The sequence below is a fragment of the Cardiocondyla obscurior genome, linkage group LG19, assembly GCF_019399895.1.
Source record: "Cardiocondyla obscurior isolate alpha-2009 linkage group LG19, Cobs3.1, whole genome shotgun sequence".
NCBI lineage: Eukaryota > Metazoa > Arthropoda > Insecta > Hymenoptera > Formicidae > Cardiocondyla > Cardiocondyla obscurior.
Window position 1 is genome coordinate 2,896,348 of NC_091882.1, and position 24,486 is coordinate 2,920,833.

Below are 24,486 nucleotides of genomic sequence, written 5' to 3' on the forward strand. Positions count from 1 at the left end.
ACGTGCTCACCGTACTTTTGCCTCACAATAAAGCGACATTTTAAAATACCATTCCGGGCACCCCAATTGCGCGACGACACGCTCCTTCGCCGACGTAGAGCAGCATCGTTTCCTCATCGATCTTCGTTGCCGCGTTCGGCGAATATATACGGACGCATCGGCTGAAATCTTGTACATCGTAACGTATTATGTACGCGCGATGCGGCCAGGGAATTTATTGCTCCTTTCGGTGGCGAGGGGCAGGGCACCCTCTTCTCTCCTCTTGACTGCTCGCACGCATTTATTCGGAATACAAGGCTGCCTCTTCAAATATCGAATCACGGCGCTCCTTCAGATAGATATTTCACAGAGCTGTCCTTTAGGTAGGTAAAGTCAGCAAGAGTCGGGATACAAGCCGTCGGCACGGGGGAGGAGTGAGTGGGAACATAAAGCAGAGACCTTCCCTACGGTAGATATACATAGGCGAAGAGGTACGCGGAATGGGGTAGAGCGAGCGCGCGAAAGAGAGGAGGCGAAGAACAAGCATAGGGATTTCTGCGCGAGCTAGCAAGAAATAGGTAACATATGAAAGATAAAGAAGCCAAGTAGAAGATGAAGTGCGAATGAGGAAGGAGGAAAGGGAGCGGGAAACAGAGATAGAAATTTCCTCCAGCAAGTCACATTAAAGATGAGAGGAAGTGAGAGGAGGGAAAGGGCTGGAAGAGCGGCTGAAAGAAGACGGATGACAATAAGAGATAAAGAGGCAAACTAGATAAAGATAGATGAGAGGCAAACGAGAAGGATAGACGCGAATTACTACGGAGAATGAGTCCAAAGAGAAAGAGAGAGAGAGAGAAGCAGGGAATAGATGGAACTCCTAGTTTGAACTAGCGAGAGACAGATTTTGAAAAACAACAAGAAGAAGAAAAAAAAAAAAAAAGAAAAAGAGAGTAAAGGTAAAGGGAGCTGCGAGTAAAGCAGATTGTACGAGTTAGTACGAGACGGGGAAGAGATGCAAGATAAAGAAAAGGCGAGAGGTATAAAGGGAGCGAGAGCGAAAGGAGAAAGATAGATGAGGCTATCAGCGGAAAATGGCAAGAGACAGATGAAAGACGAAAGACAAGGAGGAAAGCGGTTACAAGATAGAGAGAATGAAAATGACAAAGAGAGAGATAGGAGATAAGGATAGAGAAGACTCTTCGAGGCGGTATGAGCTAACACGGGATACACGAGAGACGAGAGAATAGGACAGATGCGAGCTACAAGAGGGAACAGGCAGCCGAGCAAAGAGTAAATCCTGAAGAGGAGTCGAATGGTTGGGTCTGCCGGCGCGACGAGGACGGAGAGCGGTGAGACCCAAACGAGCCAGAGAAGATAGGGAGACGATATGGCGAGACGGAGAGGAAGCGAGAGCGCGGCGCGCTCGCATTCAATTGGCGTGAGCGAGAAAAATTTTCTCGTGGAGCACGACGAGGGCGCGGGGCGAAGGGGAAGGGACCCTGTAATTTTTCAGCAGTGTAGCGCTCAGAATTTTAATGGCCATCGAGGGTGCGGGAAGTGTGGAAGCGGGAAGAACGGGGAGGGGAACGGGTCTAAGAGGCAGAATATGCGAGTGAGAGAGTGAGATAATGCGAACGGTGAATGAGGACCAGACCGTGAAAGAAATAAACCCGCATATAAACATGAGCCCCGTAGAATCGCCCCTCACCCCTCCTCCGCCTCCACTCGTTCTCTTTCTCTTTCTCGCTTTCTTCGCTGCCTCCTTTCCTCCGCCGGAATCCTTTATTATTGATACGACCAGCTACTCTCGCGGGGAAGAACCCTGTACATACTTTACGTTTACTTACTGCCACCGTCTTTGTCTCTTCACTCCTTCCTCGGAACCTTTTCCTTAAGGATACTTCAGTAAAAGTCACAAAATAATATTCTTAATTCTGATTACTTCAGTAAAATTGACTGTTCGGGCGGAACTTGTAATGATTATACGGTAAGAAAGAGGGGGAAAAAAAAAAAAAAAGAAAAAAAACTACTTTAAAATTGGATACCAGGTTCGAAAAATAAAGTAAAATAAAATGCAGATAGTAAATGATTTCGCATAAAGTATAATATTGCCTTATTAAAGGGTTTCTATTCTTTTCTCTCTGATCTCTGTCTTGCTCGGATTGGCTCCCCTTCCGCCCCTCGCAGAGCGGATTAGCTCGCCCCGATAGCTGGGAACCCTACTTGGAGGATTAATTGATTTACATTCGTTAATGCGCCTGGGGTCGAGCTAGTATTGTCGACATAATACCGGAATACCGGGTATCCGCGCATCGACTTTTCTTCTTAAGCTGAGATCGTCTATAATTTAGCCATCTGTGCAATTTCGGTCATGACAATAAATCCGTGTTTTTTAAATATCGCTTTTTTGCATCGCGCGACATTAATTCTAACAACGACTCATCAAAGTTATTTAGATATATATTTTTTTTTTTTCTTCACAAAAATGTAACAAGAGATCATTATTCATCGCGTGTCTTTAACTTCCGACGTAAAATATGATGGTGATTAAGCTTTGAAATTAAAATCCTATGAAAGTACAATCTGTTTGAATTTAATTAAGAACAAAGTTTTATCAGTCGGTTTTACAGATCTAAAGCTTCCTCAATTGCTTGAAACTCGAGATCCCTTTACGGCTTGAAAATTATAATGCTTCTAATATGCTTTCGGAGAGGAAAATTAACTTTAAGTTGATCGAAAGGTAAATAAGTTTGCGACGTGATAAATACAAGATAGTTTACATATTGTTTCGTGCATTTACAGCCTTTGCGCTACTTGCCTCTAAATAGTCTAAATAATTATCATGCAAATAACGATCCTTTAAAGTCTGCCCTCTCTCTCTCTCTCTCTTTCTTCGATGCCGAATGCAACGTTCATGCGTTCTTTTGATATTGATATTAGAGCCAAGTGTTAATACTTTTCTTTGACGTGGCGTAACCTCGCATTTAGCGCAGAAAGCGGAAGGTGAATAAATACGTTAATCGCGCTCGTTGAGAGCAAGTAGCCGGCTGACATGCCCTACACCCTGGCGACACTCCGGAGTTATAGCGACGATAAATCATGTCCTTATCGTACTGCCATTAAGGCGTTTTATATGCAACGTTTCTGGGCGGAAAGGCGTCGGCGCGAGGGAAGGTTTGAACTCCGTCGTTAATACACTTTCGTTCGTGCGCGCCAAGGCGTAATGAAATATTTCGCCGCAGATAACAGTTTACTTTAACACGTCGCGAGAATGATTAAACAAGCCGTCTCGGACTCGCTCCACTTCCCATAATCGACAGATTGAATATTCTTCAATAAAATAGCGTTGGACCGCGAGCAACTAACGGCGGCGCCCCGGCAGCTGAATAATTTGCGATAATAAAATTTCATCGAGTGCTTAATTTTCCCCGGCGAATATTTCCGTACGATAGATATTTCGTCGGCGATGATCACTTGTTACGCACGCTATCTAAAAATATTAGTGCGTCGCTGGTGCTCGTAACACGTGATTTATTAAGCGAAATCTGGGCAGCGTGGATCCGGACGGCTTTTAATTATAGTCGTTGACGTCGGATACGACGGCGAAACGTGGAGGATCGGGGGGGGGGAAGGGGGAGGGGAATATCGAATACGACCAGATCGAGCCGCTAAATCTTCCGCGGTGCGAGCATCTGCGAGAGCACATCGGGATATTCTGCGCGCTCTATTCCGTCCGCGAGAGGATCGACAAGGCCACGCCCATCCGGATATCGATTCGTTGACAGCGTCGGTTTTCGCTCGCCGGTACCACCGGGTACGCCGGAATCCGGAGCAGGATTTACGGTGAAATCAGAATCCTCGCTGGGACTATCGTCCGCGAAACATTACGGGACTACCCGCGAACGACGTCGTTCGATTGCCTCATGTTTATTGTACCTCGGAAACTCTTGCGGAAAATTTCTCCGAGAGTCGCCGGGACTCAATTTCCAACAGTAAAGAATTGGAAGCGTCGGCTGTTTGTATATGGAGAATGCGGGTAAACTATTATTTAAATAAATTCGAGAAATCGTATGCGAATGCTGTTTTGTAAGATAGAAAGAAGGAAAGAAGAAAAAGAAATGCGCTGCTTACTTACGAATTTTTATTTAACGTTCAAATTTATTTTTCTTGTTTTCTACAATATTTTTTTAAGCCGACTATCGATGATGTAACACACGCGCGGTAACGTTTTCGATTACGAAAATTTGCTCCGAAAATGTAAAATGATATATATAAAAGGAAGGAAGGGAAAAAAAGAAAAAAAAGGGAATAAAAAAAAAAAAATAGCGTTGGCACTGATACGCACTGTGCATTTAAAGCTAAAACCACATGATTTCACATGACAATATTGAATATTCCTAAAATTCATCGCGTAAATACAGAATTTTGGAATATTTAACGAGTGGATGCATATCGTTCCGAGCTGGCTTTAGACAAATAAACATTTAGCGCTGAATGCGCGATGTAAATCAGCGCGAGCCAATGTTTACGCGGACGATTAATAGTCAATTCAAATTACACGTTGCCCAACGTGCCGTCAACTTCACGCCAATTCTACTCTGTAATCCTGCATTCGTATTACACGTCGATACGTTGTTTAATCCCGTTGAAAATGTTTTGTGGCGCGTAACCAGAGATTCAACGATTTTACGATACCAAATCTTTCTCTTTGTATAGACACTATGAAAAGAACGCTGTTACAAAAATACTAAATGCTACGTTAATTAAATGTTTTTGCGGACTGCCACGTTTCTTGAAACGAAAGGAATATTAACGTCGTAATATGCATCATTGTCCGGCACGCTTTATTTATTTTAATTACCCGCGAATTTTCGCAAATTATCGTCGCAATTTACAACCGACTCGTTGACGGAGACGAAAACTGGTCGCGAGCGAGTTCATATCTTTATACACGCCTCGCTGCCTCTTTTCTTTTTTTTTTTTCCCCTTCCTGTTGAAACGAAATCTTCCTCATCAGGTGCAAAAAGAGATACGGTGGGGGTTAAAAGTCTCGCGGTACGCCGTTATGACGGATCACATTGTATAAGCTTCAGGGCGGATAAGTGCAGGGTAGAGAGAAGGTGGAAGCGTTCGAGGGTGAATGAGTGTAGGCGGGAGTGGTTAGGGGAGCGAGGAGTCGTCAAGGGGATGACGGAATGAGGAAGAGACGGAAAAGAGAGAGCGAGAGAGAAAGGAGACGAGCAGGGGGATGGAGCTTGTTTCATTGAGGGGTGTTTCATATCGACCGCTACTCGGCTCCGCCTATCGCGAACACGAACCCTCTGCTCTCTCTTTCTCTATCTCTCTCTCCTTCACCTCGATCCTTTTCGCTTCCTTCATCCTTCGTGATTTCTCTCATCCCGCTTCCTTCCAAACCCCCGGCGAATGCAAACAACGGACACGAACCCAACCCGCTAACCTCCACTTGATAACAACGATTACAACCGGTGACTCTCGCGAAACAACCTCGGGGCCCATCTCCAGCTCCTCCTTCTCCCCCCTCCCCCCTCTCGCGCACTTTAGCGGACCGTTCCGAAAGCGGACACACGGTATTGCTTTCCGTACGATCGAATCTCACTCCACTCTGCGGCGATGATATATCCCGCGCGTTTCTCGTTAACGAAATACTTCGCTTTCCATTGTGCAACCCGGGGAGTCACGTGACGCCTATTTCCGGCCCGGGGTTTTAACGATGAAAAATTCGAGTTACGTGTTTTGTTCTTTGTATTTCTTTCCGCTGCAACTGATTATTTTAAGGGGGAAAAAAAATATAAAAAAAAGAAGAAAACGGATATAAATCCACATCGCAAAAATTGCATTGTGTGATTACGCGTTTTCACATCTCGCTCCTCTTTTTCGTGCTAACAATGATGGCTATTCACTACGTGCTATCTTCTCCCGCGCATCTCCGCTCATCAATTTATCCCGCAATCGTACAACTCGATCTCGTTCTGTTGGCTCCTCGGTGTAACTAGCTGGGGCTTTACGTTGTTGCTTCGTCCATTAATTTCGCATCGTGACATTTGATTGCAGGAAAACGCAACGCGACGGTTATGATACGCGGTGTAATATGTGCGGCATCGCATTTGCGAATTTCATTCGATGCGATTATTCGTTCGAGCCCATCTCTCTCTATATATCTCTCTCTCTCTTGGAGCTCCCGCGCTACCCCTTCGAGGGAATCGGCTAATCATTATTCCAAACGGATAATGCAAACGCGCTATTTAATTAAAAACATATTTGTGCTCGTCTGATCGTTATTATTACGTGCCGATGTATATCGCTGCGATATCGAGTCCCATTGTTACGCAAAATCCGCAGCTGATTGCACTAATCAGTGACGTGATTGTATGCTGGGGGTGGAGGAGGAGTTTACGCGCGTGCTGCGCGAGTTTTCAATCTCGCGTACGTCTCCGTGTTCCCGCGTAACTTGCGTAATCGAGCGCTTGTTAATTACGCGGACGCTCCCGCGCAGTTATTCGTGACATCTATCCTGCACGCGCGCGGAGAACGCGGCGAATAAAACAACGAAATATTAATAATTGTTTGTAATCTGCTTTATGCGCGTAATATTCGTACGGGCTAATATATCAATTTCGCTCGGCGAAATTTATTCGACAAAGCAGACACTTTGCAATACATCGCGATTCATTAATCCGGAAATATCCGAGCCCGCGCACGGGATCTCTAATGTGTCAGTACGCACATTTATATAAATATATGCGTATCCTTTTTCTGTTTTTTTTTCTTCTTCTTCTTTTTCTTTCTCGAATAAAGATGCGCAAATATCAGCGAGAAAACTATTATTAGATTCGTCGATCCGCGTCGATAAAATGCGAGAAAATGTTTCTTTTTTTCCCGTACTACGCGGCACGCGGTGTCATCGCGCATTTGCGTGCCTGTCGCCACTTTCCGCGGAAATTCCATCGGGCTAATAGCGCGCGTGTGTGGAGGTGATGTTTAACGACAAATTTAAGTTCATTATCCCCGCGGCCGGCATTGTCGGCGGACACGTACTACACGACAGGGACGACACGAATTCTCGCGTAATTAGGGCTACGTGCCGCGGCGCATTCCCATAATTAGTGCGTCCGACCAGGAGTCAGGGGTGAGACGGGGGAAGTCGCGCGATTTTATTACGCCTCTGCCCGGTACACGCCGGCAATCCGTATCGTTCCCGCGCAGCGTGAATCGATAACGCGCCCGCAGATTGAAAATCGCTTCCCTGGCCTGTCGTAAAAATTCATAACTCGCCCGATGCCCTTTTCCTCCCTCCCGGCTTGTGTTTAAACTTTTTTTTTTTCGACCGCGCGTTGCATAAGATCGCACGCGAGCCGCGCGCGCTGGCGCGAACAGCTAAACAGATACGCTTTCCATGCGTATAGAGATATAATCCCGGCCAATTCTAATTTCTCGTTCCATTGGATGTACGGGGGCGTAATATATCAAATACGTCGTGTCCGCTTTCAGCGTTAATGTTTTACGGTCGAGAATAATTTCCGGCGAAGCCGCCGATATGTGATCCGATATAATTTAATGCCCGCGAAAATAGGAATATGCAAAAATGAATATAACACATCGTCTATTTGTCGGGCTGATTGTGTTATCTTAAATAAATGTAAATTATCACTAACCAGAAGCTGGGCCGCCGTTCGCGTGCCCGTTAATTCGTAAACGCGATTATTTATCTCTTATCGAATCACAATGCGCAACATTTATTCCTTTAACGGGCGTTAATAATTTTCCCCCCCCCCGCACTTTACGACAGCCGGGCTATTCGCTCCCGCTATCATTTTCGCGGGGGCCGGTCCTCTTCGCTAATTATGACAGGCGGCGGCGCGGCGCCCCCGCTGTATTTGATATCGATACTTGTGACGTTCGATTTATTAGATTCAAGCGTGTTCGGCCGCCGCGATATCGAAGAGGCAAGCGCGCGCTCCTACGGGCAAACATTGTCCGCAAACCTCACGGGCTACGGTAAATATGCGCGCGAACCGGCCCGGGTCAACGATGTATGACCCCGCAGTCGCCGCCGCAGTCGAAACGGTAATGGAGTCCAGCGGCGGTATTGAGTTAAGTTACATATGCATACAATTCCGAGTAAATAGCTAGTAACGTTCGCGCATACATCATTTCGAGCAGCTACCGGGTGGTTTGTACGTACGGCGGCCCGGAACGGTTAACACGCGGCTGGGAATTATTGACCGCGGGCCGCGCGTTATCGCCGGCACTTTTACGCATCCCGGCGCCACCCCCCTGCGCCGCGGGGGGAATTAACGACGGCGGATACCGACCTTACGAGACGCGTTTACTTTAATATCTCATTCGCGTGCACGCGTGGTCGCTCACGTTACTTTTTTTCCCCCTCACGAAATAACGCGGCAAGTATCGCGCGTCGTTAGACCGGTGTGCACCCTTCGATATCGTTGGCTCCCTGAAATTTAACAGTCGATGAATAATAGCGTATGCCATTTTTATCTATCCGTTTCCTCGCGTATATTTCAATCCCACGTTCGAAAGGGAGTCGGCAGTGATTTCATTGTTGATTGACTCGTTGCTGGTCTTTCCGCCGATGCCGATCGATTATCTAAAGAGTCTGAAAAGGCATCGTGCAAAGGTACGCACACACATTTAGGTACGTACTTCTTTAACGTAGATGAGACGGGGAATAAAAGGCGCGCTGAGCGCTTTGTGACGCTTAGTAAATTAAAAAACGCAATTACTATTTAAAACCGTCTATTGAATGTTGCTACGTGTTTAAATGACCTAAGGCTTTTTAATAATAATTGAATCTAATTGAACGAATGATAATTGAAACAGCATTAATAATCGCTAAGAGGTAGCTCGTTAAACTGATGAATATAATTACTATATGAGCACTTATGTATATATCTTTATAATTTGTTCATAAAAACGTGAAATATAAATAATAGTAAAAATAGAAAGTAAATGCACACGTTACGTCGAGCGATTAAAAAAAAAAAAAAAGAAATAAAAAAACAGGACGTTAATTACTGCTTTCTATTATATCAAAGTGAAAAGTCTAAGTAATTACTTCAAATTTACACCGAATGATTAAATCGTCCATGTAATAGCTCCGCTAGCATACGCAGATAAAATATCTTGCATGCCCGTTATAGTTTACGGCGTATTAAAAGCGAATTAGTGGTAAGCGGTATATCAAGCAATCGTTGTAATACGGTATAATAACGGTGGACGAATAGAAACGGAGGGTAAAATCGGATTTTAAATTAAAGACTTGTTCATTGTCTCACTCCTGTACATCGATTTGCTCTGTTAACTCTTTTGATGGCCTCATATCCGGTTATTGTATTACTTTCTCTGTAGCTTTATAATCTTTTTCGAATTACGTGCCGGAGGAAAACTCAATTTTTACGTTTTTATTTTGCATGACTCTAAAATACGTCATTTATTTTTTTTTTTTTTACAATTTCTAGTTTACGAGAGAAAATAAAATAAAATAAAAATACTAAAGAATGGAACTTCTATCGTTACTCAGTTTTTAAAAACGAATTACTCACCGACTTGACGTTACATGCAATATCGCTCTGCATAATTTGGAAAAAAAAAAAATAAAATAAAAACATTTCCATGATTGCGCGGAAAAGTAAATCCGGTTTAATTCGCAATTCCATTTGTATACTACACGATTATATATATTATCTGTAATGTATATGCATCTGCTGGCACATCTAGATTAGAAAAGTAGACTCCTCCGTTTTTGCTGAAACTGCTTGGTTGTTTTACGTAATTTTAGTCTTGACGGGGCGTTATATGGTAGTTAAACGAAAGCAGCAATCTTACGGGCTGCAGCAGCAGGGGGTAGCGTTCCAGTGGCTGGCGTTAGCATACGGTGCACCTAAATATAGTAACGTACGGGCGAACAATATATTACACCGACTTGCCTATACAGAAGACAACGACGACGACGACGACGACCACCGGATAAAATAAATAGCCGGGACTTTCCTCGCGACGTGATACATTGCTCGTTAATTGCACGTTACCGCGGATACCGGTGGCGGCGCGTTTTCAATTTACATCGATATATAGATGGGGATCTCTTCGCGAGCGCTAGCGAGGAAACCGTCACAAATGCGGATTATGACGTCTATATCGGATCGCATCGGAAAGAATCGGAGGCGCGATTAAATTACGGCACGCTCGGGCAAGCAGCATCGATAACGTTGTTGGAGATATAGCGGCGCGAGCACGAGGATAGAGAGAAAGAGAAAGAGAGAGAGATACTTGCAAAAGAAAATATCCAGTTACGAGCGAGGATACTTTAGTACGTTTTGCGTCCGGATACTCCTCGAGGAGCACTCTCCGCGCATGCCAGCGCGGTCAAGTTGGCATTTAGATAAAAATAGCTATGTCGATTACAGTGTAGATATGCCGGAACATACACGCGCGCGAAGTGTACAAATATATTATTAACACCCGGGCTGCTGATTAGAATCGGAAATGACATGGAAAATATGAAACGCGAGCTAACAACGGCTCCGGGAGATATCCGGACGCGACGAGGTATCTAGCCGCGGTATTAGCGATATTGCCTTATACCGACGTACCGGGGAAAATATACACGGAGAGAGCACCCAGACGCAATAATAACACGACTGACCGGCGTTGCGGCGTTATCCATGTAGCGGATAATCCGTACATACGAAAGCTCGGGTATCCGACGATTTAACGAGCATTATCTAACGGTTGGCATAGTCGGCCTATTAAAATGATTTATGCACGACGACTGCATTACGCCACGTTTAAGTCTTCATCAGATAAAAAGTGTTGGACCAGACGCGACGCGTAGTATCATTCACAGTGGACACGCTTCGGCTACGAGCGAGCCTGCGGTTATATATATATACATATACATCGGGTAAGCGGTATCGACGCGTAGATATAAATTATAAACAGCACGTATGCGTGCGCGTGCATGTGCAGCGAGCCACGGTCGAGGTGTTCTCGAGAATACGGCGTCTGTTAAATGAATTCGCGCTCGCGTGTGCGTGTGCGTGCACGTGTGAGGGGATTTAAACGATAGGTCCGATAAAACGCGGATCACGAGAAGCTCCCAGCACCGCGACGAAGCAATCGCTACCAATCTGCTGACTTCTTCCTTTTCCCGCTTCTTCGTCGACTTCTTCCTCGCCGTCGTCTTCTTTTTCTTCCTCCTCTCCTTTCCTTCTTCCGCTTCTTCGCTCGAGCGCCCACCGAAGAGTTTCACTCTTCTGATTTCCGATTCTCTCCTCCTTTCTCTCCCTCTTCACTCCCTCTTGTTCACTTGTGCAAGCGGGAATGTTAGCGATACTTAGGTAAATTGAAGTGTACATACTTCGCTTTCAAGATTGAGTATTCCTACTACCGCTAGTTTATTTTCCGGGGCTGCTTCCACGCGGGGAAATACGACTGCGCCGCAAAGTGCTTTTAATATCGTAAAGATTGTTTTGAGACACCGCGAAGACGACTTCTCATATATTCGACGTTCTCGCCGATATTTCCTCGGAATAAACGCCGGTGTTAGTTCCGCGGTGGGATGCCCACCGTCCTCTTAACTTGCGTCGGGGCCGCGTATAAGAAAGCGCGGTGTTTCTTACTTTAAGCTACTTTGTAAGATATTCGAAGCTCATCAAAATCGGACGGGGGACGTTGGGGTTTTTTGTCAGCTGAACGAGCTACATTCATTCCTTCCATCTTCCTCGCTCCCGCGGATAGATACGCTCTCCATTTTTCACTTCACCCTGCCCTTTTTGCCTCGTACTACGCGAGTAGATGTTCCAGTCTTCCTTTCTACCCTTGGCCGTCTCCCCCCCCGTCTTTTTGCTCGTCGCCTCTCTCTCTTCCCACCGATTATGCGCCGGTAGTAGACGCGGGCACCGGCATCGTCTTCCTCGCCTTCGTTTATCCCCATCTTTCTCACATCTCCGCGCCTTTCTCTCTCCCGCAGCTGAACTGGAAGTAAAATACATACTGTCGTTGCTCCAACGATCTCTCGTCTCTGTTTCTCGTCCCGCTCGGCGAATCGGTTTGTCTCTTCGGGCCTTCTCTCTTTCTCTACGCAACTCTATCCGATCTGACTCGCGCTCCTTTTCTCTTCTACCCGTTCGCGTTCTCTCTTTTTCCCGTTCCGCGCAAGCCATCCTCCGTCCCTTTTTATTCCTTCAGAATCCTTCTTTTCCGTCTACACAGTGACTCAGAAACTTTCGTCTCGCCCGGCGCTGCACCTAAAGAAATTTCCGATATTCGATACTTCCATTATATCCTGCTCTTTAATATTCGGTTACCCAACGTCGCAATGATGAATGAAAATAAATCAAGCCTCTCGTTGTATTTTGAATTTAAACGAGCGGAACGAATGTCTTTTGCTTTCGCACAATCTGAGCGTTAACTTGCCAAACATTTGTTTTTTATTCTCCGTTTCTTACGACGCACGTCGAGTATTCGGTGAAAGAAATTGTACGGAAATTAGTTTAGAATAGTCCGACGTGGATGTTAATGTCGCACCGGAACACCCTGTATATGATTTTACCGCTATATATACATGTTAGTACATTTTCTTTCTGTCTACGTCCAACCAATTCTCTCTCAGATTCTCTCCCTTTCGAGACGGGACGATATACATATATTCACGGTTTATCCTTCTTCAACTTCTGTTCCCTTTTTCTCCCTTTCCTTCTCTGGTCTTTTCTCTTTCTGTTCCTCTCTCTTTCTCTCTTTCTTTCCATCTCGGTCTTCCCAAAGCTCTGTAGGAGAGAAATATATTTTCGTCTATCGCACGAGACCCACTATTGCTAACTCCGTCCGGCTTTAGCTACGCGTAATGCTCTCTCTTTTTCTGACTCGCTTACTCGTATGTTTTCCCTATTGCTCTTATTCGCCACGTCCGATCTGAGGTCCACCACGAAGCTCGATTTTCGCGGGAGAGCGTTAGAGAACACATATGGATTAGGGCGGAGCGCGGACGCGACGGAGAAATTACGTCGGTTAAACGAAGATGGCACGACGGAGGGAAAGAAAGACCGCCGCGTTGCTCGGAACGGAGCCCGAGGTATCGGTGGGATGAAAGGAGAAAGGAAGACCGGTGCGATCCGCACACATGTCGCGTCACAGAGAACGTCAGCACGAAACCTCGCTGCAGCATGGTAAAGTTAATGGGAAGGTTCATTCTTTCTTCGTTCTGGTTATTAAGGGGCGATACAAAGGAAATTACACTCTCGATTTTAACAGACCTTTTGCAAACGTAACGTTTACGGGTTGTTCGTTTTCGTCACAATGTATTTTCAGCGTCGTTTAAAACAGATGTCGTCGGTACGATTCTACCTTTTCAAGCGCAACGAAATTAAATATTCGAATTCCCAGCGCGGTATTATTTGTAATAACTTACAATTAGATCGAACGTGCTCGTCGGTCACGCTTTTTTTTTTTTTTTTTTTTCTCCCTCAGGCACGTAAAACTCGAAAGACTGATTCCTCGAAGTAATTTTACGTCCGTCTAATCAATCGGCAGCCGATGAATGTACGCCGATTTGTACGTAGATCTCGGATGAAGCTTTAAATACGACGGTGGCATTAGCCGTGCCTTTATCGCGCAACCTCACGAAGATGCACCTGCATATTCGTTTGCAGGGCAAAACGGGTTTGCATAGAGGTAAATTTACCGCGGCGTGTGCTGTCTACCCTCTACCGGGCGGTACGGAAGCAAATCGAGAATTTCACGCTTATTTGCCGAAATGATCATGCCTTGGCCGCTGCCGGCCATCTCCCGCAGGAAAACACTGCCACTTTCAGTGATTACTCCATCGATCTGACCCCGCGGCGCTCGCCTTATTGGCCGATACGTTGTACGTGCGCGCTTATTAAATGAGAGAGCGCGGCGCTTTCATGAGGTCGGCATCGCCCGTGGGGCTTGATACAGGGGAAGCCGTTCTACCCTCCCGTTCGCTTTCTTCTTTTCGCCCCCAACCTCCCTCGATATCCCTTCGACCCTCACGAAAACGCAGTTACATCGTACTCGGGCAAGAGGGGGTGGTGCGAAATCCCGCGGCGACACTGATTCGCGTGGGTCGAACGTTTCATTGTGTACGCACCCATTAAGCATTCTATTTGACTTCACCCGCTTACACATCGTCAGCCCACTTCTGCTCGCCTTTCGTCCTTCTCTTCTTCCCTCTTCCATCCCGTTTCCTCGCTCTCCCCGACTGATCTACATAAATAAGATTAAGTTTCCGTGCTGTCCATTCTCTTTCTCGTTAACCACATCACGCGAGAATGACTCGGCGGATTTCCAACAAGCTTAGAGGGCTGTTTGATTTTAAACGCCAGCTTTGTACCGCATAAAATTTCTTCAACGTGGTTCACATGCGCGAATAGAAACGATATATATATATATATATATATATATATATATATATATATATCGGTCGAATAAAACGACGGCAATAGGCGCACGTAAAGAGAAATTCAGATTCAATGCGCGTGGAGTATGTAATGATTGCGTTTTGCGCGGAGTAATTGTTGTAATGGAGAATTTTCGCTGAAGGATTCTTGAAATTTTCAGCCAGGAAAGGGAGAAGAAGAGAGAAGAGAAAGAAAAAAAAAACATTTTCTTTACTTTACGTATTTTATTCGTTATTTATTAGAGCTATGATTTAATTTAGTATACATATAATATCTGAATACTTAACGGCACCGGTCGACAATAGGCTTTCTCTCTCCCTATATTTTCCCGGTGTGCACCCTCGTAACGCCCTTCGTACATTCGCCCCCTCTCGTATCTGCCGGCGCTCTCTTTGTCTTGCTCTTCGTCGCGCATATGCTCATCAGGCTTGTTCTTTTTTTCTCCTCGACGGTTCGCAGCCTCCGAAATGAACTGCACGAGGAGGAGGCTCGTGTTAAGGGTAAACGCGCGTAGAGACCTCTCTCTCACCCTCCCTCCTCCTCCTCCATGTCCATTAATAATAGCTTTAGAAATCTGTGCCTTTCTAACAGTCTCACGTCAAAACTAACACGGGGACCTGCCCCAACTTCATAAGCCACGCTACTCGCCTCTCAATTTATTCTCTACGTCCGCGCATTAGACTACGGGCTCCACCCTCATTTACTTAACGAAATCGGGGACCGAGTCCCTTCAGAATCAGATCGGTCATTTGTAAAACCGCGCCCACGATGTAATTCGCAGTTTTATAAACGGATCACTGGTGCAAACCGCGTTACAGAGAAATATCGTTTTGTAATTTTTCTTTGTGCATTCCCGTGAACTTCTTCAACGCATTCGCTAATCATATATTACGCAAAGAAAAAAAAAAAAATAAAGTAACATCGCAAGTACGAGTTTCTTTTATGACGTCAGCGATTAGTATTATTTATATTTACTCGTGGTGATAATCTGTTCTAAAAGAATTATTGTGTCTTAAAGGAAGGATGTTGCGTTTAGTTTCTAATCGTTAACGTCATCGATAGATATAAGAAACTTATTGCATCGAAACAGACATCGATAATGAATTCTTAACGAATATATACCAGTCGACAGTGATAATAAAGCTACATGTACATACAACCAAATTAATTACAGCATTAATCACTGGTATTGAAAGCCCCGTCTTATTATGAAATAATTATATTTTATTGTACAATTATAGTTGAATAAGTACCATTTAATAATTATTAAATATCTATCCCATCAATAATTTAAATAACATATAACGAATAACATTAAAATAGCACTTAATAAGTTCAAGAACTTAATCATATTTTTCATTAATAATTTCAGCTTTCTATTCAGCACAATTATAAAAAAAAAAAAAAAATCAATTTGATAACAATTCTCACCGTGTGTGGCGAAAAAAAATATAAAAAAAACGCGGCAACATTTCGTCAATAATATCGTATTCGCGTATTCCTTTTTATCTCTCGATAAGGCAAAAGCGTAGCTTAGCCGGGCGTAAACGCTTCGCGCGAAAAAAATAAAAAAAAAAAAACTCTTTTTGCGAATCGAGAAAGCGGAAGAGACGGCAGATGCGCAAACGAGAAAGAATTCGGGTCGCACAGGAAACCGGGGGAAGCTCGGGTGTCAATTTCCGGCATTGACCAGCTAAGGGGAGAAACTGGCGTTTGGCACAGGCGTCTTTCTCGCCGTCGTCTCCTCGAAGAACCGCATGGCGAACGGTATTCGCAAAAGGCCCGGCCTGGAAGAGAAAAGAAACCGAGGGAGAGCTTGAAGGAGCCACGAGGGCCACGAGAAGAAGAAGCCGAAGAGTACGAAGAAGCGCTTCTTCACCGCGAAGCAGACTTTCTTCACGGCAAGACAAAGGCGCGGAGGTCTCTCGCTCGCTCGTCCACGTTCTTCCTATCTCGTCCCCGTCCCTCTTACCCCTCCGCGTCCGTCCTCGTTCGAATCGCTCCTCTTTCCCTCTTTAATTCCGTCCGTCTCGCTCCGACCTCTGTCCCTCGATTCGAACCGTCTTCCACCGCGACTCTTCCGCTCTCTTCGTCCTCTTTCACCTCCTCTCGCTCGTTCGCGCTTATCCCCTTTAAGTCTCGGTCTTTCTCGCGGCCCTTCCCTTCCCTGTATTCCCTTTCGATCCCAGAACTTTCCTCGATCTCGCTCCTTCTCGGTACAGATCTCTATCGGCGTCCTTATCGCTTCAACGCGGCACCGGCACCGCTCGATCTTTCACTCTCGACGTCGATATCGGAGGAAGAAAGAGAGACAGACCCGGGAGAGGATCGTCGGTGACAAACAACGCGGGACCCGAGAGAGCGAACAAGGGGACGGCAATTAGGAGAGATTCGTTTTAACTTTTCCCTCTTCGTCCTCGTAGCCGTTGTCGGCGACGGACACCAAACGCGCGATGATCACCATGTAACCGGAAGCGGCGATCGAAGGCTCGTTAAGCCTTCTCTCCCTTCCACGGCGATACCGTCTGCATCAGAGAGCACGATATTTCTATCGGTGACGTCAGCTTCCGCGATCACTTTCGACAAGAGTATCGGTGGTGTATCTCGGCGCATATCGATAAGCCTCTTTCATTCTGTTAGTTAACAATTTACGCAAGAAGCTAATTTTAAATAAATAGCAAGTAAAAAGAAGAAGAAAAAAATGTAACCCACGCTTCTAAATTTTACGTCACTTGTAAGATAAATATAAAAGTTAAAAATAATTAACTAAAAATTTTCTACAAATTATCAAAAGAAAGAAATTAATTTAAAAAAAATAGAAATCACTTTCTAACTCTAATTAAAAATAAAAGCTACAATTTTAAATAATAATATCGTTGAAACTTATTTATGATTACGGAATTAAAGATATCTCAATTGAGACTCATTTCTAAACATTGAAGAAAGTAGTTAAGTCAGTTTCTTAGTATATTTCCCTCTTAATTAACGTTTATCGCTGAGTAGTATCGTTAGTCATGTGCCTAGTGTCCGGTTAAAGGAAATGTTGTACTTAGATAATTAGCGCTATAAAAATATCGACAAGGATGTTACCCGGTATTGTACCGTGAAATCGGATCAGCCTTACGTGCTAATTTAAAAGTTATTTTATCTCTCTCTCTCTCGATTAGATATAACCTTCTCGGTAATACTGCCGAGTCGTATATAATTTGAACCGCCTCCCGTTCATCTCGAGGCTTGTTTTGCGACAAATTCCTTTTTACGCGAGACGCTGGAATCCGACTTCCTGTATTAGGTTCCGCAAGTGTGCGCGAAAGTACGACGGACCTCAGCAGTTTCTTAGCGCGTCATAGTCGCCGTAAGACATAAATATCGCTGCGCGCTGGATTCTTTTAAACGTTCGACGATGTATCTTTCGTAAACGCACGCTTGTAAAAAGAATGCTACGACACGTATCTTATTTAAAAAGAAGATGCGGAACTGGCTGAAGTAACGCGCGCTCTGCAGCATCTGCAACATATTAAAAAGAGAAAAAAATTATGACGTAATATGTACATGTAGCTTTATTATCGCTGTCGACTGGTATATATCCGTTAAGAATTCATCGATGTCTGTTTCGACGGAATAAGTTTCTTATATCTATCGATGACGTTAACGATTAGGAACTAAACGCAACATCCTTCCTTTAAGACACAGTAATTCTTTTAGAACAGATTATCACCACGAGTAAATATAAATAATACTAATCGCTGACGTCATAAAAGAAACTCGTACTTGCTTAATAGATTAAAAAAAAAAATATATATATTTTTTTTTTTAAATATTATCTTTCAATAAATTAATCAGACGCTCTTATCATTAACCTTTAAATGAAACACCATTTCTTTTCGCTTATATCTCAATCTTTAACGTACCAATTCTGATAGCACATTTTTCAATCGATACTAGACGTTAAGGGAATAGAATACGTTAAAAATATCTTAAAAAAAAAAAAAAGAGAGGAAGGAGAATTTTTTTTCCGAAAATTGTCTCGAGTTACCCTAGCCTAGCGTTCCATCGCGGGATTAAAAATAAGATGAGCCGGGGGTTCCGTGTCGAAAAGGAGACGGCGGGAAGTAGGATCGATCACGACTCCGCGCGGAGTCGCCGCGAGCGCGGAGTTACGGCCCTGGGTGAAACGCGGCCGAGCGCCGCCAAGTGGCGCCGATCTCGGCGGTGGCGGCCCCCGTTGCACTTTCGTCGCAGCCATGTGTCGTGGTCCGCCGTGAGTGCTTTGCGACTAGAAGGGAGACGCGCGGTGTGTGTGTGTGTCTCTCTCTTAGTGCGTCTTTTTTTCCGGTTCTCGTCCCGCGGACCCGCGTGTCGCGAAAATCCGCGGAGGGCCACCTAAGCGCCGCGACAGTCACCGAGGCGTCGCCGTGGCGTAAAACCGTACCGTGTTGCCAGCGGGCGGCCCGACCGCGGGCGTCCGCATCACCGTGCGCGGACGACACCGAGACGAAAACCACCCGGGTGTGTCCCACTCTTCGCGCGAGAGGAGAACGACCGACCGAGCGGTTGCGAGCGTGCGAGCGAGCGAGCGACGAAACGGAGAAAAAGTGTGCGTTACCGAGTGCGTGTGTAAGAGTGTGCGTGTGCGTGCTTCTCTCTGCGGCGTCTCCAACGGCGGGCGAGAAGAAGCAGCAGCCCGCCGCGTTCGTGCGACTGTTTGGCCGTTCGACGGGCATACACTTCGGCATCGTTTTTTCGCGCGCGAGTGTGAGTCGACGGAGGGAACGAGAAGAAGAAGGAGGAGGAGGCGGCGGGTTGGTAGCAGTGTCGGTTCTACGAAGAGCAACCGAGCACGGTGGATGTAGAGGGAAGAAGGAGGAAAGAGAGGAAGAGAGAGAGAGAAAGACAGCGGGCAGCCCGGGCGACCTGACCGTGAGACCGAGAGAGCTAACGCGACGCGTAGAAAGCGCGGCATGGACAGAGATAAGCGAGGTGCGGAGAAAGAGATCGGGTAAAAAGGTGCGAAAAATCGCGCGAGGCTAGGAACGCGAAGCGAGCCGCTCTTGTGCGTCGCGACGTTCACGGCAGTCATTTGAGACAAGCGAACTTCAGGTCTCGGGTAAACAGCGACGCCGCGCGGCGCGCGCGGCCGGTCCTCTCGGTTGTTTTGTTTCGTATCGTTGCGTCGCAGTGAGTGTTGGTGCGCGTTTAGGTCCGTCTGCCTTGCGTGTTTCGTGTTTACCGGGCGTAACGACGGCGGGGGAGCTGCACGTCGCGCTTGCACGTCGCGCGCGCTGCCGAGAACGGAAGGAGCGAGCGAGCGCGTCCACGAGAGAAAGAGAGAGAGAGAGAGGGAGAGAGAGCGACGACTCGGGAGCGACGAGAGGCGCCAGGAACAGCAGCCGGCTCGGCAAGAGATAACGATAAAAGGCGAGAATAGCGGCAGGATAAAAAAACGAGGAAAGATCCAGAGTCGCGGCGTAAATAACGGGGGTCGCGCTTCGCGACCTAGCGGTCGCGTTCGATCGGGGTGTATCCGCAGCCGAGAGCAACGAGTCCGGGGACCGAGTTCCTCGCCGGTACAGTGCTTCGGTCTCTTCGTGTGCATTGTGTGTACGTGCGTGAGAACAGGGCCGCGAGGTGAAACGAGCGGCGACGAACGATTGGGATTATACGTGACACGTATCCGAGTGAGGAAGATACGCGCCGCCGGCACAACAGAACCAGAACGAGGACGTGGACCCCGTCGCGAGAGAGAGAGAGAGAGAGATAGAGGAGTGGAGGGAACGTTTTCGCCGGTCGCCGTTCAAGTGTACGGCTGTCCTGGTCGACGCGCGACAATGGTAAGTCCCATCTCTTTTTCCCCTTATCGGGTTTTCGGGACAGCTGAAACGCTACGGCGCGACTTAACCCTTTCACCGAGTCGACGTTTTCTCTAGTTATTTGACGCGCCATCTTTGTTTACGCCATCTTCATTTTGAACTGTAAATATTCCTTGATTGCGCGGTGAAATCACGACTTCTCTCTCCCCCCCCCCTCTTCTCCACCTTTAAAATTGAATGACGTACTGCAGCTATTTGCCGGCACGGAGGATTAATTAAGGCGCCGTTCGTTTTCGATCTTTCTCTTTGAGTCCTTAACGCGACGTTACACACGTAGCCTTTCAGCAGTCCATTTAACCGTGTATACGTGTATGTACGTGGGAAACAGGCGGCCCCTGCTTTACACATGACCGTGTATGTAAGTGACTTCTGGTGTTCCGGTACTCTGTATCGATACGCCGGCTCTCTCTCGTCGCTTCAATAGCCTCGGCATTGATATATCGATTGTTAACCGAGCTCAAAAAGGGGCAAACGAAAGCGTACCTCGCGCCGCAAATAGATTTCAGATTTACTCGGCACGGTAGTGTCAAGCCGGTATTTATTGAAACATTGACGCAACTAATTTCGCTTTAGAAAATACGACGCTGGCGCGTTAAAGTTGATTAACCGACGCCGATCGCTTCCCGCGCTGCGCGCGAGTAAATTCGCAGATTATCTCGTCGCGGCCCGAAACTTTATGCACCGCTTGCGCGAATTATGAAACCGTCAAACTGATAGCCTACTCGACGAAGCGGCGGAGTAAACTTGCATATTTTATAAGTCTTCCGTTTTAAGAAAACAAGTTAGCGCGGGAGTAAAGTGTTAGCGAGACGTTAGCCGGCCGTGAAAATCAAACGAGGATTTTATAAAATTATTACGAAGGATACGGAACGACTCGAGGCTTGTATATCCAAGTTTTTGAGGGACGGAAAATGACGGCGGCCCCCGCACATTTTTTATTAAGAGGCACAACTGTTGCACGCTATCGATTTACAATCGCGATAAATATATACGGTCTTGTATATGTTTTGAGTGACATGTCACCACATGTTATCGCTGAACGTGATGGCGCGAGATAATTCATTCTGGAAATTTTATTTGGAAATAGTGTCTGGTACTCTGTTATCGATAAATTTAATTAACTTATGTTTGCGCGCATAAGTGTGTATATCTTCGTAGATCGCAACTGTGACTGTAGATACATAAAAAATTAATTATTGCTAAGCGAGTTTGACTTAATTGGTTCAAGGATGAGCGTGATTTGTTAAGCAATAACGATCGATAAGGTTATCGCGTAATCGTTTCGTTATTCATTACGCGACGTGCGTACTATTATAAATAATTTCCGTTCAGCATTTAGATCGCTTGGATCTCTAATTACGCGGCGATTTTTTTTTTTTTTTTTTTTTTCCTTTTATTTCCTTTTTTATTTTTTGTTGCGCGTGTTTCGTATGGGAATAACTAAGGCTTGGTAGTTAAAGAGATTAAAATATCTATCTATGCGGATACTTTGCTTACAAAGTAATTTATCACGAAGAATTTATCATGGTTTCAGGGGGAGGAATATGAATTTCGCACGCGATAAACGCGACTAAATACAAAATTGAGAAATGGCCGCATTAGTGCTACGCGCTAGCGGTAAATAAAGATTAGGATACTCGTCGCGAAGATAAGAATAGGCTTTCGTGACCAATATCAAGGTTTTAGTAGCGGTAACCTAGTATCGCGCGTGCATTTATGGCGCTTATCGATGCGTCACAAAGGGGTTAATTGATTCCCCACGTAAAAGCCCGATGCGTAGTTGAACGGGTTGAAATAATTGGTCGAAAAATTCCAACGTCGGAATAAAGGCCTGGATGTTATTCACGGATCGGGACGGATATCGTTTTTCGTTTTGTCACTTTTCGGAATCCCCAAAACGCATAATCGTGAACGAGCATGTGACGTCGCGTTTAAATTGAAAAGAATTTACAGGGGGAAGAAAAAAAAAAAAGAGAAAAATACTCGTCTGATTTTATATTTCAAGCTTTTTTATATCATCGACAAGATAATGCGGTACATGTAACTGTTCCTCGAGTTTGTTAAAATTATTACGAGATAATTACAATTTTCCTCGATATGATATTTTTAGTCGAAAAATACATGAATGCTTTAAACGTCAGTCTGACAATGCTCGAACTGCTTGCGCGTCTGAACGGAGAAATGCCGATGTTCCAAATTTAAGCATTTTCACGTAAAATGTTTCATTTGCACGCGTTAGAAGCGGCGAGAACGCTGATGGTGCACGTAAGTGTGCTGCGTGCTGTAAGAGAAAGAGAGAGAGAGAGCGGGAAAGCAAGCAGGCAGCTCGCGTCGCATTATTGTTCGCCCGCGGGCCGATAGACCGCCGGCACTCGGCAGTCAAGTCAGGCAGTCACCTGCCTATTAGGGAACCGGGGAGATTCCTGAGTGCCTTGTAGTACGCGCTCCTTACTACGCTGCTTGCTCGTTCTCTTCTCTCTCTCCTTCCTTCTCTCCATCGTCTCCTCCGCTGGTCTCTCGTCTAGTTCCTCCCTTTCTCTCTATCTCTCTTTCTCTCTCGCACTCTCTTCCCTCGCTATCGCTTCAGCCGGGTCCGCCGGGAGTACCGCACCGCCGACATAGTCGTGTCGCATCGCGCAACGCCGGTGTTTCACACGCCATACGGGCTTTGTAGCTGGCGAGCTGTCGCGTGTACTTTACGCCCAAGGCCCCCCCTATACGTGTGCCCCCAGTACGCACGCATGCAACGCACGCCCACGAATGCGAGTTCACGAGTCGAGCTCGTAAAGCGCCGGCGATGCGCGCGGGAGGCGTCGATGTCAAAGGCGCTCGCTTTATTTACGAGGCAGGAACTCGTTACGTCCGCGGCGTAACACACTCCGCCAGTACGCCGGACTCTGAATCGGAGCCGGGGCAAAACTGCAGGGGACCTCTCTCGTCGCTTTCAGCTCGCGTTTCCGCACTTTTGTTGAAAGCGAGACGAGCATCCGCGACGACGGGCGGCGGGGGGGGAGGGGGGGCTTGCTTTAATTATAATAATGAAATTTCTTTCTCTTATTCTTTTTAATTTGAAGTTTATCTTTCTGGGAATATCCCGCGCTCTCAGGGCTTTTAAAAAAGTGAGAGAAATGTACTACAGCCTCTCTCTCTCTCTCTCCGCCGGCCGCGTAACGATCCGGTAACCCGCAAGTTAAAATTTCATAAATGCAAATTAGATGATAAATAGATTCATTGATTTCGATGCAAATAGGATTATTAAATTCACAGTCATTATTCCACGGAAGGATGCGACACCATTGTTTTTGTTTTTCTATCATTGTGTTGCATATTGCGAGTGTAGGACGTTGAGTAGCGTAAAATCTGTTCGCGTTTGAAATTGGCACGTTGTCAGTAAAGCAAGTGTTTGCTGCAAAAATATATATGTATATCTATGTACCCGGCTTTCTCCCGCGCGCTTCCGCGGTTTATTATCGTTTTAAATCGTGCGAAAAAAAATATTTTAAATAACGAAGAATATGTGGATCTGCTTCCGACTAATTATATCCGGTTATTCACCGAACGCGGCTGTTTTAAGAAAATGTCTCGCTTATATATTTTATTTCTCGTAAAAATGTAAATCGCAAGGGAAGTTGAGTCTTAACGTTTTATGTATTTAAATATGCTGCTTCGAGATTAAATTCCAAGTTTACCAAGCCGGCCGAAATCGACTCCCTCTCCCTCCCCCCGATCTCTATGTCCGTTCGAACGAGATAATCTCAAGAGCCTCTAAATTGTCCCTCGATGGGAACCCGAAGTCCGTCGCGCCTGTCCTTGTGGTTAATCGTGCACATTGATTATGGTTATACGGCCGTGTGCATGCACAATGAACTGTTCAGTCAGCACGAAATCAGGTACGCGACCGCAAAACGCAATCAGCGTCGCTTACGATGTCGTACGATACAACGATTACGAGAGAGCGCCGCGCATTTGTTACAATTATAAATAATACCGGTGTCGATTCTTGCATTTCGTTCTGCATGCAAAGCGGCCCGGCAATTAACATAACGCGATCCGGCACGCGGCCCATAATGAATTTGTCGATTGTTGCGCATTCGCTTTATATTAATATACGCGCGATTAATATTCGCGCGGGGATCAAATCGACTTGCGCGCATCGCCGCGCATTGATTTAATTAATA

General features: G+C 45.8%; 1 protein-coding gene across 2 annotated transcripts in view; it reads left to right on the forward strand.

The window, feature by feature from the left end:
* Positions 1–24,486, forward strand: part of LOC139110028 (zinc finger protein 608) — a 182,266-nt gene that overhangs the window by 22,857 nt on the left and 134,923 nt on the right. The window contains exon 1 of one of the 2 annotated variants that reach the window (XM_070669535.1): positions 18,740–20,269. The exons of the other annotated variant lie outside the window; for it this stretch is intronic. The gene's annotated coding sequence lies outside the window, so the exon portion shown is untranslated. Of the gene's footprint in view, positions 1–18,739; positions 20,270–24,486 lie in introns of those variants that run through there. 2 annotated transcript variants of the gene reach the window in all.